At 40.5% G+C, this 16,968-nt stretch overlaps 1 protein-coding gene across 1 annotated transcript in view; it reads right to left on the reverse strand.

Moving 5' to 3' along the window:
- The window catches only part of TMEM150C (transmembrane protein 150C), a 67,791-nt gene extending 60,023 nt beyond the window's left edge, over nucleotides 1-7,768 (reverse strand). The window contains exon 1 of the mRNA XM_036764601.1: nucleotides 7,635-7,768. The gene's annotated coding sequence lies outside the window, so the exon portion shown is untranslated. The remainder of the gene's footprint in view (nucleotides 1-7,634) is intronic.
- Nucleotides 7,769-16,968: the final 9,200 nt, after the last annotated feature.

Raw genomic sequence — 16,968 nt, forward strand, 5'->3', positions numbered from 1 at the left:
TAGTATACCATAAGATAGAGGAGTGGCAGCATCTCTTCCAGATAAGGATCTTAAGAGTGAACTCCTCCCCCTTTCCAGCCCCTCACCCCTACCCCAACTCCTCTAAACAAATCTAAGAAATGTACCAGATCAAATCTTGACCAGGAAATCCAAGAAAAAAATAAGTGAGTCATTTTTCCAATCCAGATCAGAACAGACAAAGAGGTCTGTGGACCCTGGGGACAGGGTCTGGCCAGAAGTGATTTGTGTGGAACGTTCCGTGCAAAAGAGCTCTCAGATCCAGCACAAAGGGGCCTGTGCAGAGTGCAGGAACAGGTGCCAATTGGCAACTCTGTCACTTACTTCCCTGGTCCGGGTCACAGATCCAGGGACGACTAGATGTATTATTTAGATCCAAATCCATGTCAGAAAGATGCAGAGCTCAGACCGGGGGCAGCGACTTTTCCCTGGATCCGACAACTTTGGGAGTGCTGGAAGCTTGCCAGTACCAACCTGAGCTGTCCCTGAAAGTCTAGAGTAACACAATACTCAATACCTCCAAGAAAGTAGCAGCAGTACCAGACCAGACAGTTCCTCCAGAAGTGCACAAAGCCTGACCTTAACATAAATTCCAAATTCAGGAAGTAGGCTAGAAGAATGAGCAAACAAACAAAAAAAAATTCCACCATGAAAAGCTATTGTGGGAATCAAGACATAAGCATAAAAGAAGAAAATGACTCCAAAACACCTACCTGCAATGCCTCAAAGAAAAACACAGCCTGAGTACAAATTCAACTGGAATTTCTAGAAGAGATAAAGCAAAACTAAAAAAAAAAAAAGACTTTAAAAATGTTTTTATAAATGTAATGAGAGCCCTAGAGGAAAAAAAATTGGAAAAGAAATGAAACCATGGAAGAAAGAATTAGAAAGGAAATTAACAGCTTGGTACAAAAGGTATAAAATCTTACCAAAACATTAAATCCCTAAAAATTAGAATTAATCAAATAGAAGCTAATAACTTTATGAAGATAGTAAAAAAAAAATAGCAAAATAAAGCCAAAAGATTGAGAACATAGAAGGAAATCTAAAGTCTCATACCAAAAACAACTTCACTGAAAAATTGACAATTTAATAATTAAAAGATAATTGGGGCTACCTGAGAGTCATGACCAAAAAAAGAGTCTACACACCACATTTCAAGAAATCATTAAAGAAAACTGCCCAGATCTCTTGGAACCAGAGGGCAAAGTAGAAATAGAAAGAATCCAACAGCCACTTCCTCAAAAACCTCCAAATGAAAACTTCCAGGAACATTATAACCAAAATCCACAGCTTCTAGGCAAAATAAATAAATATATACACATATATAGATATGTACACAGACATATAGACACATGCAAATAGGTGTATTTTACACATATAGACATGCTTGTATGTGAATGTTTATATACAGACATATAGAGACATATATACATATTTACCTATATACTTACATGCATATATGTATTGTATATATGTATATGCATACATATTATATGTGTGTATATACATATATTACACACACACACATACACTACAAGCACCCAGAAGGAAAAATTCAAGTAACAAGGAGACACAGTCAAGATCATACATGATTTAGAATCCAATACTAAAAATGAGTGGAACGCTTGGAATAAAATATTCTTATAATGAAGAATAACCTTAAAATATAGCTTTAATGAAGTAGGAGACTTTCAAGCATTCCTTTTTTTTTTCTGAAGGGGGAAGACAGGGCAATTGGGGACAAGTAACTTGTCCAAGGTCACACAACTAAGTAAGTGTCAAATGTCTGAGACCAGGTTTTGAACTCAGGTCCTCCTGACTCCAGGGCCAGTGCTCTACTCACTGCGCCACCTAGCCGCCCCAACTTTTGAGCATTCCTGATGGAAAGACCAAAGCTGCTTAGAAACTTTGAAGTGCAAACAGAGGAGTCAAGAGAAACATAAAAGTAAACACAAATGAACAACCATAAGCAAGGATAAACTGCTTATATTTTAATACAGAGATACGATACTTATATTTCCTTTGAACCTTAGCATCAGCTTTCAAAGAAAAAGTCTAATCAGACAGAAGACCTGGGAGTGGTTCTGTTATATCCTGATGATCTTAAAATAAGAATGGAAAGGAAGAGAAAAGAAATCCAGGGAGGTGGTGGTGGTGGTGGTGGTGAAATGGAAGGGAAAGGTGCAGTAGAGGAAGGTCAAGGAAAATTATCTCACATAATCAAGGTGTACAAGGAGAAGTTTATATGAATAAGGAGGAAGGGGCTGGGAGAGTGACTGACCCTTAAACCTCACTCTCACTGGTCAGCAGGGGGGAGAACACATACACAGAAATACATTTCACTCAAGAAGGAAAAGAGAGGGAAAGGGAAGAAGGGGAAATTAGAGGGTAAATAGATTAAGGGAAGGATTAGTCCTAAATAAAACAAACTCTATGGGAGTACCAAAATATTTATAGCTCTTTTTGGTGCAAAGAATTAGAAACAAGGGGTACCTATTGATTGGGGAATGACTGAACAAGTTATAGAAATGTGTTGGAATACTCTTGGGCTGTAAGACTATATATACAGTGACATGAATGCAACTTTTTTTGTTGAGTTGTTTCAGTTGGGTCTACTCTCTGTGATGCCATGTCATTTGGGATTTCCTTGGCAAAGATACTGGAGTGGTTTGCTTCTCTAGTACGTTCTTTTATAGATGAGGAACTGAGGCAAACAGGGTTAAGTGACTTGCCCAGGGACAGACAGCTAGTAAGTGTCTTGGACCACATTTGAACTCAAGTCCTCCATGACTCCAAGGCTGGCACTTTATCCGCTGTGCCACCTAGTTGTCCCTAGCAGATCTAGGGGAACAATTTATATAATGAAAACAATATTGTACAATGATCCAAGACAATTTCAAAAGCCTCATAATGGAAAATGCTCTCCACATCCAGAGAAAGAACTATGGAGTTGGAATGCAAATCGAAGCATACTATTTTCACTTTTTTTTCCCCTTTCTCATGGTTTTCCCCTTTTGTTCTGATTCTCCTTTCACAACATTACTAATGCGGAAATATGTTTAACATGATTGTACATGTATAACCTATATCAGATTGCTTGCTGTCTTGTGGAGGGGAAGGAAGGAAAGAGAAAAATTTGGAACTCAAAATCTTACAAAAATGAATGTTGAAAACTATCTTTACATGTAATTAGAAAAAATAAAGTACTATTAAGTACAAAAAAAGAAAAAACAACATTGTACAGATAGCTTTGAAAGGCTTAGGAACTTTGATTAACTTAATGACCAACCACAATTACAGAGGACTTATGATGAAATATGCTACCCACCTTCTGATAAAGAGGTGAAGGACTCAGAGTAGAGGGTGAGTGTGTGTGTGTGTGTGTGTGTGTGTGTGTATCTCCAACACAGACATCTGTTTTGCTTGACTGTACATGCTTGTAACAGGGATTTTGATTTTCTTTCATTCTCAGTTAGGGATTTGTGGGTGGGAGGGAGATAAGTTTGAGTTTTTGCTGATTAAAAAAAAAAACAAAATTTATTTTAAAGAAATAGGATACCACTTAAGGCATTGACCCAAAAGTAGAGAATCCAGGAAATAAACATAAGAACAGATTTCTCACCAATGAATCGAGGTTACTCTTTAGAGCAAGGTCTATAAACAAATATATGTGATATTGGGAAGAAAATACCAGTCAGTTCCCAGAACAGGACATCCTGGACGTATTGTTCTAATTTACCTTAAAGATTCTCATCTAGGAGGCACTTCCACAAGGAGTTCACAGGCCATTAAGAAAGAGAGACCTCTATTTAAATATGCAACAGCCGAGACTTCACAAATTCACAACGTCCACCTATCCCTTTTCTCACGCCTATGATTAATTTTTTAATCCATTATTTTCTTTAGTTAAGTATTTGTGTAACACAGGAGTACATTTTATGCTTTGGGATATCTCATCTTTCCCATCGTCAACTATCCTCCTTGAGAACAAGATCAGTAGTTGGGGAGGGGGAAGGGAAGGAACAAAAATTCATTAAACACCTACTAGGTACCAAGCACTCCACTAAGCACCATATAGATATTATCCCAATTGATCTTATTAACTTTTTGTCCACATACTCAGTGTCTAGAGATGGAGGGATTGTTATACACAATTGTTAACTCCCATTAAAGTTAGTTTCTATTGAAGTGAAAACAATTCCTTCCTTCCTTCCTTCCTTCCTTCCTTCCTTCCTTCCTTCCTTCCTTCCTTCCTTCCTTCCTTCCTTCCTTCTTTCTTTCCCCAGCATTTAGCGCTGGGGATACAAGTGCTTATTAAGGATAGGTACTTATTAAGGGCTTGTTGACTTGACTGAACAAACTAGGGGATTTTCTCCAAAGTGCACAAGCATCTCAACAGTCCTCCACATTGGTTGATTTACACATATGCACATACTAGGGATTAAGAGAGGGCCCTTAATTATGTTAAGAGTAGAGGTGAATTTCACCAATACCAAAATTCTCCTTCAAAGTGAAAATAAGTATCATAATAACCGGGTTATAGGCTCAATTTGGGAACCATGTTTGCCATCAGACACCAACATTTACTTTCTTTCTTATTCCAGGATTGTCACCAATCCTTAAATCAATCATAAGGATAAAGAGAACTAAGAGTGAGAACATGTAGAGAAGAAAAGGCAATCTTTGAAATTTGACTGTATCTTATTTTGTAAAGTAAACTGAGCATCACTTCCCCTCAAAGGACTGTCCTTACAGAACCCTATGTGAAGGTGATAATTAAAGACCCCACTATTGAAAAATCTCTCTTGCATGGATGGGTCTGCCCGGAATTTCCACCATTAGAAAGTCACTCCCTTAGGTTAAAGTACATCCATTATCTGGGTCCTCTTTGAAGATTGAAAAGTCCCTGGGAGGTACTTGGAGGTAGAGAATCCCAATAATTGTTAGTTTACTGCAAAAGAAATGTGAAAGAACAGCTTATTAAAAACATAAAGATTCTATGTTTTATAGGGAAAAAATACCAAGTGTGTGTGTGTGTGTGTGCGCGCGCGCGCGCGAGCGTGCACTGAACAGGGGAAAGGGGATAAGTTTGCACTAATCAACCACTTCTCCTTGAGAAACAATTCACAGCACATGACCTATTGACAATTGATAGGCCAGAAATAACTATATATTTTATTTTTTTAATCTTGCCAACAATACATTAAGTATGGATGTGGCATCTTTATGAATCATATGGTATTTTTCAGGGCCTAAAGAAATAATGACGATATGACTGTGTTCATGTTTTTAAAAATAAAAACAAAAACAGATGACAGAAAGCTCTAAGTACTTCAGAGAACAAACTAGCCAAAGTAGAGACCAGAGAAAAGTTAAACTATTAAGCAAAGCAACCCAAGATAAAAAGTATTAAGATCTGTCACAAAGATCAGAAGAATCCAAATATGTTCAGAGAAAGTGAAAAGTTCCCTTTATCCAATCAGGGTTGTCATAATAAAAAAATCATATAATAAATAATAATAGTTACAATAAACATGTACTCTTTCTAAATACTGTTTAGCAAATACATATTAAAAGTCATCTCTTTGGGGGCAGCTAGGTGGCGCAGTGAGTAGAGCACCGGCCCTGGAGTCAGGAGGACCTGAGTTCAAATGTGACCTCAGACACTTGACATTTGTACTAGCTGTGTGACCTTGGGCAAGTCACTCAACCCCAATTGCCCTGCCCCCCCCCCCAAAAAAAAAGCAAGTAAAAGTCATCTCTTTAAAGTTAATGAGAATTACCATATCAGTTCTGAGTTCTCAGCTATGGAAAGTTTCTATGTGCTCATTGAAGAATTTTACAATTAAGATGATAGAGATTGAATTACTATGGGGAATTCCTAGGTGAGGGAGACTCCCTTTATCAATGTATAATCTTAGTTAAATAGAGTCCTGGGAGATTAAGTGATTTGTTCAGAGCAGCACGCCAATATATAAGCATCAGAGGTGAGTCCTGAACTCAGGTCTTTTTCTAGATCAGTTCTGTATCCTCTACTTAGAATACACCACTGGAAATTCTGGATAATCCTAGCCTATTATGAATTGTGAACTATACTTGATTTTGGAAAGACTATGTTTGTGGCGCTCAGAAAAAATTTCGGGGTGATTCGTGACTGCTGCAGCTAACTGGAAGGTTCCTTGATTGGCAGGTATCCTTGGGAAGAGAAGGCTTGACCTAGGTAAGCTTATTCAATGCTATGGGGGGATTCACTTCATCCATTGCTGATCTGAATGAATTACAACCTTCCGTTATTGGAGAACTGTCTTTAATGGGATCAAGCCTGGAAAGGAAACAGAAACTAATATTGCCTTTGAGGTTTTATATTGCCTTATATTGAGGTTTTATATTGTATTTTAAAATTCGATGAGACTCCCGGCACATATCTAACAATGCCTTAGCTTTCCCTCGGAGTTTCGGAGTTGAGTTGAAAAACCTGTATCCTTCCGTTCTTTTGTTCTTTCACACTCAGTTGCCGAAGGGTGGTCTGGCAGGAGCCTGCACCATAAAATAACTGTGAAAGGATAGTACTGCATTGAAGCATTTTGGAGTGCTGTGTTATAGACGTGGGGTGAGGGGGAGAGCTCCCTCCTGGGTGGAAAGGGGAGGTGGTTCAAAAAGCCCATTTCAATCTTTCTTATCCTGCTAGATTATTTTCTTTTTAGTAAAGATAGACCCTTGCTCATAATACCTAAGCCTCCCCACATAGTAATTAGTACAGGGAATGACCAAACTCTCGCATCTCCGAGAAAAAAGAACATCATGTATTTTTTCAAGGGTGCAAAAAAGAAAACAAATCTGGGGGAGGGGAGAGCCAAGGGCCCAGCTACCAGCTTACAGGCTTCCTGAGCCAACTTGCCGGCTGGGCTGATCAGAGGAAAAGAGAGGTGGGGCTGATGAGACAGGGAAGCAAGGGGGCCTGGGCTAGTTGGGGTGCCTGCTGAACAGATGCATAAAACAGCTAGGGAGAGCGAGAAGGGCTGAGACATCTGTCTCAGGAGAAAAGGGTCGAAGGGCTGGTCTGCAGGCAGGTGGAATGCGGTGAGCCGGGCAGAGGGGCAGGAGGGGGCGGCGGCTGGGGAGCTTCTGGGAGGGTTACCCGCGGCGGATGGTAACCACAGCAGCTCGGGGACACTAACGGAACGGCATGCCCCAGCCCATCTCAGCAGGATCGCGTGGAGCGAACCTCTCCACCTTTCTGGGCTCGGCACATTTCTCTCGGAGGGGAGTTCCAATACAGCCCACCCTCCCGCGCTCGCAGGAGTTTAAGGTGACGGGTGGGGTGGGGGGACGTAGCAGCTACCCAGGAGGAGCCCCAGCCCCACTGCGGCAGCAGCAGCGCCCCACCGACTCCTATGCCAGCCCAGAAGCCGATGGCTGTCATGGAGGGCACAGCGCTGCCAGGATGAAGGCGTGGAAGCCTCCGGGTGCCCTCCGACTCTGGCTGCCCTGGGCAGCTGGCGAGCGTGCTCTGAGCCTGGGGCCGAAGTGGGGGGCGGGCAGGGCGGAATGGGAGCGGCAGCCGGCGGCCACCTCGCCTCCCGGCAGCCAGCTTCCCTGGCCTACCTGCCTACCTGCGGAGGAGGTCTGGTCCCCACCGACTGACGTCCGGGCTGCAGCTCACCCGTGGGAGGCGCCGGGAGCCGTCACAGCCGCACAGCCGCAACGCTGCAGAGCCCGGAGCCGAGCCCGGAGGGAGGAGAGGGAGGAGAGAGGAGGGCACTGCCTTCAGGAAGAGGAGGTGGGATTTGTTCAAGCCGGACTCTGCGTGGTGGGCGGCTTCCCAACTCCTCCTCCTTGAGTGTGTGTGTGTGTGTGTGTGTGTGTGTGTGTGTGTGTGTGTGTGTGTCTGTGTGTGTGAGAGAGAGAGAGAGAGAGAGAGAGAGAGAAAGTGTGTGTGTGAGTCATTGTATGTGAGTGTGTGTGTGTAAACGTGTGAATGTGAGAGATTGAGAGTGTGTGTGTGTGAGTGTGTGTGTGTGAGAGAGAGACAAGAGAGACAGAGAGAGAGAGAAGAGGGAGGGCACAGGTAGAGGGTAGAGGGAAGCAGGTAAAGGGGACCGCTACCCTCCTCACGGTGGGCTTCTCTGGGGACTGGAGGGCGGCTCCCAGACACTGACTTCCATTGTAAGACTTTCTCACTGGTTGCTGGAATTTAACAGAACAAAACCCTCCTCGCAATGGTTTTCCTCATTTGCCTCTCCTACCCCCACGATCTGGGATTTCCTCTGCAATCCCCTCTATAACTCAGAAATAAAGTCTTGAGGGAGTTGCTTGAGGTTCACAGAGGTTTAAGGGATTTTTTTGACAGGGTCACAAAGGTTGACATCAGTCAAGACTGCAGTACCCTTGTGTGCAGGGCACAGTGCTAGGATCTGCGGATAACAACAGTCCCTGCTTTCAAGGAGCTTCCATTCTACAGCATACATACATGAAAGTTTAGGGATCCTTCCAGAGCCCAAGATGGTGTTTGAAGTGCATTCAGCTAAAGCAACTTCCAATTTTCGCTGGAGAGTGAGGGGATTTGCCAGCTGGAGGAGAGAAGAAACTTTGACTTTGCAGATCTGAGAACCAGGACAGAGCCCTAACTGGGTTCCTTCTCCAGTGGATCAAGGCAAACCAAGGTTAAATGACTTGCCCAAGGTCACAAGCTAGTAAATGTCTGAGGCCACATTTGAACTCAGATCTTCCTGACTCCAGGCCCAGTCTTCTATCCACTGAGCCATCTAGTTGCCCTGTCTAGCACATAGTAAGTATTTAATAAATACTTGTTGATTTGACTCCCCTGACCAGAGTAAGAGGAGCCCTATGCTGAGTAGTCCATATTGATAATCCAGAGACTACTAGTGGCAATCGGACTAAAAATTAAATGCAAGGGAAATTTAATTAAAGTCAGAAGCATACTTAGTGAATGGGAATCAGGATTCGAACCTATGTCTTCTTGCCTACAAATCCAGCACTCAAACAATTTTCCAACAAGCCAGAAACCGTTCCAGGTTCTGGGTCTGCCAAGACCAGAAAGGAGACAAGGAGCTTAGATAACATCTGCTAAGTGAGCCATGCTTCTGCAAGTCAACAAAAGATGACATTGAATCAAACTCCCTTATCCCGTAGTCACTTGAACCTGGACTGCTGTTATCTCTTTGTGGCCTCCCAACTTTTACTCAACTCATAAACATTTTGTCCATTTAAACTTAAGGTCCATATTATATTACATTATTATAAATAACAGATTAACATGACATATGAATATATAACATAATTTACTATATCATACTATCATATTATGCTGTTATATATTATCTCATGATATTGTGAGATTATATAGAACATGTAATATAACATGTAATATTATGATATGTAACATATGTAATGTATTATATATTAATCTACCAAATTATTCTATTTATTAATTTCTAATCCTAAATAAATATTACACCAATTTCTGACTTTTGCCTTCAAAGTTGTCTATCCACTGTCAACATCCTATCTGATTATTCTTACTACTCCCCCCACTCCAGCCTAGAATGGGGCTAAAGTTTTCTTAAATTGTCTCAGGTTTGTGTTCTTCACCCAATCTCTATCTCCTCTTCTCCATTCAGAACCAGCCAATCCTTACATCTCACTTCTTTAACACCTTGTCCCACAGGACATTTAGTTCATTCCCAAAGCCTACGTTGGCCATAATCTCCCAAAACTTTTCCTTAGGGCTTTTAGCTCTCTTGATACTAGTGTCTCATAAGGCAGGATGCTGTTTGCCAAAAGGAGACTTCCTGAAGAGGGATGAGCTATTTTTGTGGGTAAGCTCACTGTCCTGGCTGCTCCCATTACTAATAATACCCTCTTATCCCCTTGGACCAGTGAAAACACAGCTCTGACCTCAATGGGTATGCTGTGATGAATGCCATCCTTTTCTATTTTACTTTTCTCTCTCTTTTTAAATTAATAAACATTTATTTTCTTCTCCTCTTCTTTTTCTTTTTTTCCTCCCATCCCATTCTCTCCTATTGGGGGGAAAAAAAGAAAAAACCCTGTAACAATTAGTAAAAATGCCTTTCCTTTCTTATCACTCATTCATTCAAAAAGAATTTATTCAGCATTTTCTAATTATAATGTGTTTGTCTGAAGCACTGGGGGAATTAGAAAGGTAAATACAAATAAGGGTCCTTCTCTTAAAGAATTTATAATCTAGTAATCAGAAAAATGTTTACAGCAAGTTTTTCCTATAAAGGTTTCATATTTGAGAGTATGTGAAGAACTGATTCAAATGTATAGGAACAAGAGTCATTCCTCAATAGATAAATGGTCAAAAGATAAGAACAGGAAATTCTCAAGGGAAGAAGTATGAGTTACCAATAACCTCATGAAACGCTCCTAATCATTAATAATTAGAGAAAAGCAAATTAAAGCAACTCTGAAGTTCTACCACACATTAATCAGTTTGTCAATGGTGACAAAAAAGGAAAATGAAAGCTGATAGAAGAGCTGTGGGGAAATAGGCAAATATAGGAAAAATAGGAAATAAGACATTGTTGGTGGAGCTATGTATTGGTCCAGCCAGCCTGGAAAGCAGTTTGGAACTCAACTGTGCATAACCTTTAACCCACTGATACCACTAGGAGGTCTATACCTCAAGGAAATTAAAAAAAAAAAGAGGAAAAGGACCAATATGTTAAATACATATTATATTGTATTGTATTCTATTACATTATATTAATTATATTATATTATATTATATTATATTGTATTGTATCATATCATACCATATCATATTATATTACTATATAAATATATATATATATTTATATTTATCACATTATATATATGTCACTGGCAAAGAATTGGAAATGAAGGGGATATCCATGAATTGGGGGAATGGCTGAACAAAACGTGTTATGTAAATGTGATGGAATATTACTGTGCTGTAAGGTATGACAAATGTGATGAATACAGAGAAGCATGAAAAGACTTACATGAACTGATGCCACATGAGGTAAGAAAAATCAAGAAAACAATACACAGCCACTACCAGAATGTGAAGGGAAAGAACACCTGCTGGAAAACAGTAAAAATGAATGCAGCAAAATGACAAATAACAAGCTTGGCCCTAAAAAAGAGCTACAAGAAGATATCTCACCTACTCCTTTGTAGAGGTATTGTTTGGGAGTGGGGTGGGGATGCTGTCCATGAATCTGGGATATTTCATGCATTGTTGGATGTTTTTGATGTATTACTTGGTTGTGCTAATTTTCCCCCCTCATTTCTTCCTATTTTTCTTTTTAAAATAATTGTTTGTTATAAAGGATGACTTCCTGGGAGGAGGAAAGAGAGGGATATAGGGAGAAATTTAAGTAACATAAAAACAATGGATATCAATAAAATTATTTTAAAAAAAAAGAGAAAAAGGGCCCATATATAAAAAATTATCATTGCAGTAGCAGAATACTAGCAACTGAGAGATGTCCATTAACTCAGGAATGGCTAAACAAATTATGCTCTATAAATATATTCCAATATTATTATACAGTAAGAAATAACAAAAGATTAATTTTTTTTACTATTGCACAGTAAGAAAAATGAAAGAGAAAACTGAGAAGACCTATATAAAGTGAGCAAAACCTAGAGAACAGTTTGCATAATAACATTTTAAAGAAAAACAACTTTGAAAGATTCGATTATGTGACCAAAATGCAATTCAGAGGACATGTGGTGAAGAATGCTGCCTGCTTCCTTATGAAAAGGTGAAAAATTCAAAATATAGAATAAGACAAGTTTTACACATGGCCAATGTAGGCATTAATTTTACTTGACTATGCGCATAGATACAAGAGTTTTATGGATTCTTCCATATGGATTCCTCCTATGGGAAGAAGGGAAAAGAAGGGCAGGGATAAAGTAGAAAAAAATAGATAGATAGATAGATAGATAGATAGATAGATAGATAAGAAGGAAGTCATTGGCATTTTTTTAAATGCACAGAAGAGAATAGAAAGACCGGAAAGAATCATAGACAAGTAGGGCATCTTTGTTGAATTTATTAAATATCTTTAAAGGAAACAAAACTGTAGGTAATGGCTGTAGCCCACATATACTTGTGGGTCCTTATCCCTTCTCATACTTTTCAGGGCCCCAGAGCAAGGCTGGCTATATCTCCCCACTCAGGCTTTAGGGATACCCCTAAGGGGCACCTCCATGTCCTAAGCTTGAGCCCCATTATGTGTTCTCTCCAATATCGATTGCCAGTTTTCTCTTCAAAATTATTGATTGACCCATCAATGAGTGCCCCACTATCATTTGACCAATTAACATAAATTTGCTTTTGTAAAGGGATATTTGCTAAGGAGATAGAGCAAGAATAGGACAGATCACCTCTGTACCAGAAGGGCATTCTCCCCAATATCAGCTTGGTCCCTTGAGAGAGTGGGCTCAAATTTAAAGAAATCACTTACAAAGCCTTCAGTGCTCCAAATTCACTTCAGAAGGCAACCTAACCTCTGGATGAGTCCCTACCTTGTATAGCTTTAATGAGGGGCTGAGTCAAGCAGGTTGTTCCTTAGGGATACTAGCAAACTCTGATATGCATTCCAGTTCCTGGACCTATGGTGGGTCACTCATCTGACCTCTCAAAGCTCATGAGTTCATAACCATGTTCAACACTCTATCTGTGAAAAGGAGAGATTTAACCTCATAGAGACAGAAGAACCCTGACGTGGACTCATGGCTTCATGGTGGCTCTGGGTAAGAGATTGCTCATGGCTTCTCCCTGACTTGGATACCCATAAAAGTTTACCCTTTTCACTCATATGGAGCTGGGGAGGAAAGAGGTTGAGTAGCCCTGTGGGAAGGAAGGAAGAAGGAAAGAAGCATTTATTATGTTCTAGGCAGTGTGTTAAGTGCTGGGGATACAGAAAAACAAAACAAAACAAAACAAAGGCAGTCCCTACCCATTACATCCTAAGGAGGGAAAAAACAACAGACAAAAAGGAGCTGGAAAGTGGGCTGGAGTGATGATGGTACCTGGAGTGCAGGTACACCTTGAGGCATTTCGCTGGGCAGGGACCAATTGTGGGCAGTATCCCATAAACAGAAGCCAACCTGAGTAAGTCCACAACCTGAGCAGTTTCCTGAGCAAGTCCACACTGCCAAGAAGTGACTCTTGAGTCCTTGACAATCAAGCCTACAAAGGAGAAACTAAGCCAGAGAGATCCCGAGTGGGGTGGTTTTCGTTGCCGAGATTGGCTGAGGCTGCTGAATCCCAAGACCAGGCTTCATTTTTCAGCTGACTCTCCCTCCATTTACCCCCAACAATGATGTAATTATGTGGAGTTGAGTCCTCATTCAATGTTCACCAATCAGAGTTGCTTTTCTCTTGTCAGGGGAGGTCTCAGAGATGTGCGGTCAAAAGAATGAGACTTGGATTTAAGGTGGCCTGGGATTCTCACATGGGGTCTTTGGCCACCAAAAGAGACCACTGACCTTGATTTGTTATTTGCTAACCTAATTAATAATAAGCAATTTTTACATCAATAATTAATAATAATTGATAATCAAATAATCAATAATTAATAATAATCATATCTGCAACTCTGTCTCTTGTAATTTCATTCACCACAATTTGTGGTGGCAGAGATGGGATTTTGAGGAAGAAAGGTGGTCTTGCTTAAGTCTCCTGGAAAGTCTTTCTTTCTTTTCTTGAGTGTTCACTGGTGAAGACTTCTCACCTGGAAGGAAAGCTTTTCCTGAAGGACCAAGGGCTGATATCTGGTTCTCCTCTCAGTCTAAAATTTCACAGTTCCTGTCAGGTTTAAGGTAAGAATAATTTCTTAGAAGCGCCATGTCTTTGTCTCTGTGTCCAAAGCCTGGCATTTGAAGACGTCTAGTAAGCCAAAGTGATAATAGCAAGGTGCTTGTTGCCAGCCTTATTTAAGTATGTGTTTTATGTTAAAATAAAACTAAGTTTTTCAGTTTGTTTGTTTTTTGGGGGGAGAGCAAGAGTAAATAGAAAACCTGTTCTTAAGCAAAAATAATAGATAAATAAAAATAAGATGCAGCTTTGAATTTGGAAACAATTAGGTTTAGGTTATTTTTTAAAAATTTGCTGTCTATGGGTGGCTTTCACGAAGATAAGCTTCCATAGAAGAATACCTCCTAAGAACAGGACAGGAGCTAAAGGTTACTGAGTTTTAAGCATGTACCTGAGTGACAGTTTCTTATTAGCTAGAGAAAATGAGAAAAATCCTATGTTCCTACCAGAATGTAAACACTGTGTGTGTATGTAGGGGGCTATTCGTGCTCCCCAGTATTTTGCCATTGGTCTGGGAGTTGAGGATAATATTCTTAAATGGAGTGTCATGGAGTGTCTTGCTAGAGGTTTTTCTCTAGATTAACAAGCAAACCGGGTACTCATAAAGGAGAACAAAACCTGAAAATTAATACAGCCTGGGAAGTTTGTTGTAGCAAGGTCTCAGGCTACATCTAGTGACCTAAGTGTCCTGGGCTTTGAAGGAGAAGTTACTACTGGGTTTCTTTTTCCTTTTCTTCACTTCCCTCTGTCCTCCCCCCCCCCCCAGCAGAGAACAGAATTTATCCACAGCTGTACCTCCGATTTTGCAAGAAGGGGCTTTGTGAACTCATTCATAGAAGGTAAGGGAGTCTACTGCCTCCCCCCTCACCTCCCCCCAGGGTTTTTATGTGTCCTGTACCTTTAATTTTTCGATGACCTATTGCTCATATCTCAATTGGGATTAATTAATAGTGTCCCACCCACACTAAATCACAGCCTCGGATGAAATTTTAGAAGGACATCTATATCAGCTACTCAAAAAACTGAGTCGGAAATGAAACTGAAAGGTTTAGCTCTAGGTCATCTTTAAGATTATATGTGTGTGTGTGTGTGTGTGTGTGTGTGTGTGTGTGTGACACACATATTTACATATATATGGGGCGGAGCCAAGATGATGGAGTAAAAGCAGGGACTTGCTTGAGCTCTCCCCTCCAAATACCTGTAAAAATGACTCTAAACAAATTCTAGAGCAGCAGAACCCACAAAATGACTGAGTGAAACACAGGGAAATGCCTGTTGCATCGGGCTAGAAGTGAAGCCTAGTTAGGGCCCTGCCACGGGGCAGGCCTCAGGAGACTGAATCACCGCAACTGGGGCAGTTTCCAGACTTCTCAAACCACAAACAAGAACTGACCGGGTGAGAGGAACTTGGTCTGGCCCCAGCCCCAGGGCAGGCAGAGGCTGCAGCAGTGGCTACTTCCAGAGTTTCCAGCCCACAGATAGTGAGGGGATCAAGCAGCTGATCAGAGTAGGAATGCAGGGATCTCTTTGCTGGTGCTGAGGCAGGATGCTCTTGCTTTGCCCCTGCTTCCATCTGAGTCGCAGTCCTGGGTGGCAGTCCTGGGGTGAGGAGGAGTGCTGGCATGGCAGAGCTAGTGGCAACTGTGGAGAGGGAACCCTTCTCACAGTTCCAAGGCAGAGAACTGTGCTTATGGTCATTCACAGACAAGAGTACAGTCCAGGAGAGGAGTAAACACCTCTCCTTTGATCACACCATCTTGGAAGAACTGAAAATTTACAGGCCCCTAGAAATATCTCTGACAATAGCTGTGCAAAATCCCTGAAGCTAGGAACAGTACGCTCTCCATGCTGAAGCAGAGTCCTACCTTAACAAAGAGCTAAAAAGTCAAGTAATTGACTGGGAAAATGAGCAAACAGCAGGGGAAAAAAGTCAGACTATAGAATCTTACTTTAGTGACAAGGAAGATCAAAACATACAATCAAGTCAAAGCTCCTACATCCAAAGCCTGTAAGAAAAATATGAATTGGTCACAGGCCATGAAGAGCTCAAAAAGGATTTTGAAAATCAAGTAAGAGAAGTAGAAGAAAATTGGGAAGAGAAATGAGAGTGATGCAAGAAAATCCTGAAAAAATGAGTCAACATCTTGCTAAAGGAGACCCCCAAAAAATAGTGAAGAAAATAACACCTTAAAAATAGACTAACCCAAATGGCAAAAGAGGTTCAAACAGTCAATGAGAAGAATGCCTTAAAAAGCAGAATTGACCAAATGGAAAAGGAGGTCCAAAAGCTCACTGAAAAAATAATTCCTTAAAAAGTAGAAGGAGCAACTGGAAGTTAATGACTTATGAGAAATCAAGAAATATAAAACAAACCAAAGAATGAAAAACAGAAGACAATGTGAAATATCTCATTGGAAAAAACAACTGGCCTGGAAAATAGATCTAGGAGAGATTAATTAAAAATTATTGGACTACCTGAAAGCCAGGATCAAAAAAAGAACCTGGACATCCTCTGTTCACGAACTGATCAAGGGAAAACTGCCCTGATATTCTAGAACCAGAGGGTAAAATAGAAATTGAAAGAATCCACCAATCGCCTCTTGAAAAAGATCCCAAAAAGAAAACTCCTAGGAATATTGCAGCCAAATTCCAGAGTTCCCAGGTCAAGGAGAAAATGCTGCAAACAGCCAGAAAGAAACAATTCAAGTATTGTGGAAACACGATCAGGATAACATAAGATCTAGTAGCTTCTACATTAAGAAATTGGAGGACTTGGAATATGATACTCTGGAGGTCAGTGGAGCTAGGATTAAAACCGAGAATCTCCCACCCAGCAAAACTGAGAATAATCCTTCAGGGGGGAAAAGTGGATATTCAATGAAATAGAGGACTTTCAAGCATTCTTGATGAAAAGACCAGAGCTCAATAGAAAATTTGACTTTCAAATAGAAGACTGAAGAGAAGCATGAAAAGGTAAACAGGAAAGAGAAATCATAAGGAACTTATTAAAGTTGAACTGTCTACATTCCTACATGGAAAGATGATATGTGTAGCTCATGATACCTTTCTCAGTATTAGGGTAGTTGGAGGGAATAGATATATAG

This window comes from Trichosurus vulpecula, chromosome 6, assembly GCF_011100635.1.
Source record: "Trichosurus vulpecula isolate mTriVul1 chromosome 6, mTriVul1.pri, whole genome shotgun sequence".
In the NCBI taxonomy this organism is placed as follows: domain Eukaryota; kingdom Metazoa; phylum Chordata; class Mammalia; order Diprotodontia; family Phalangeridae; genus Trichosurus; species Trichosurus vulpecula.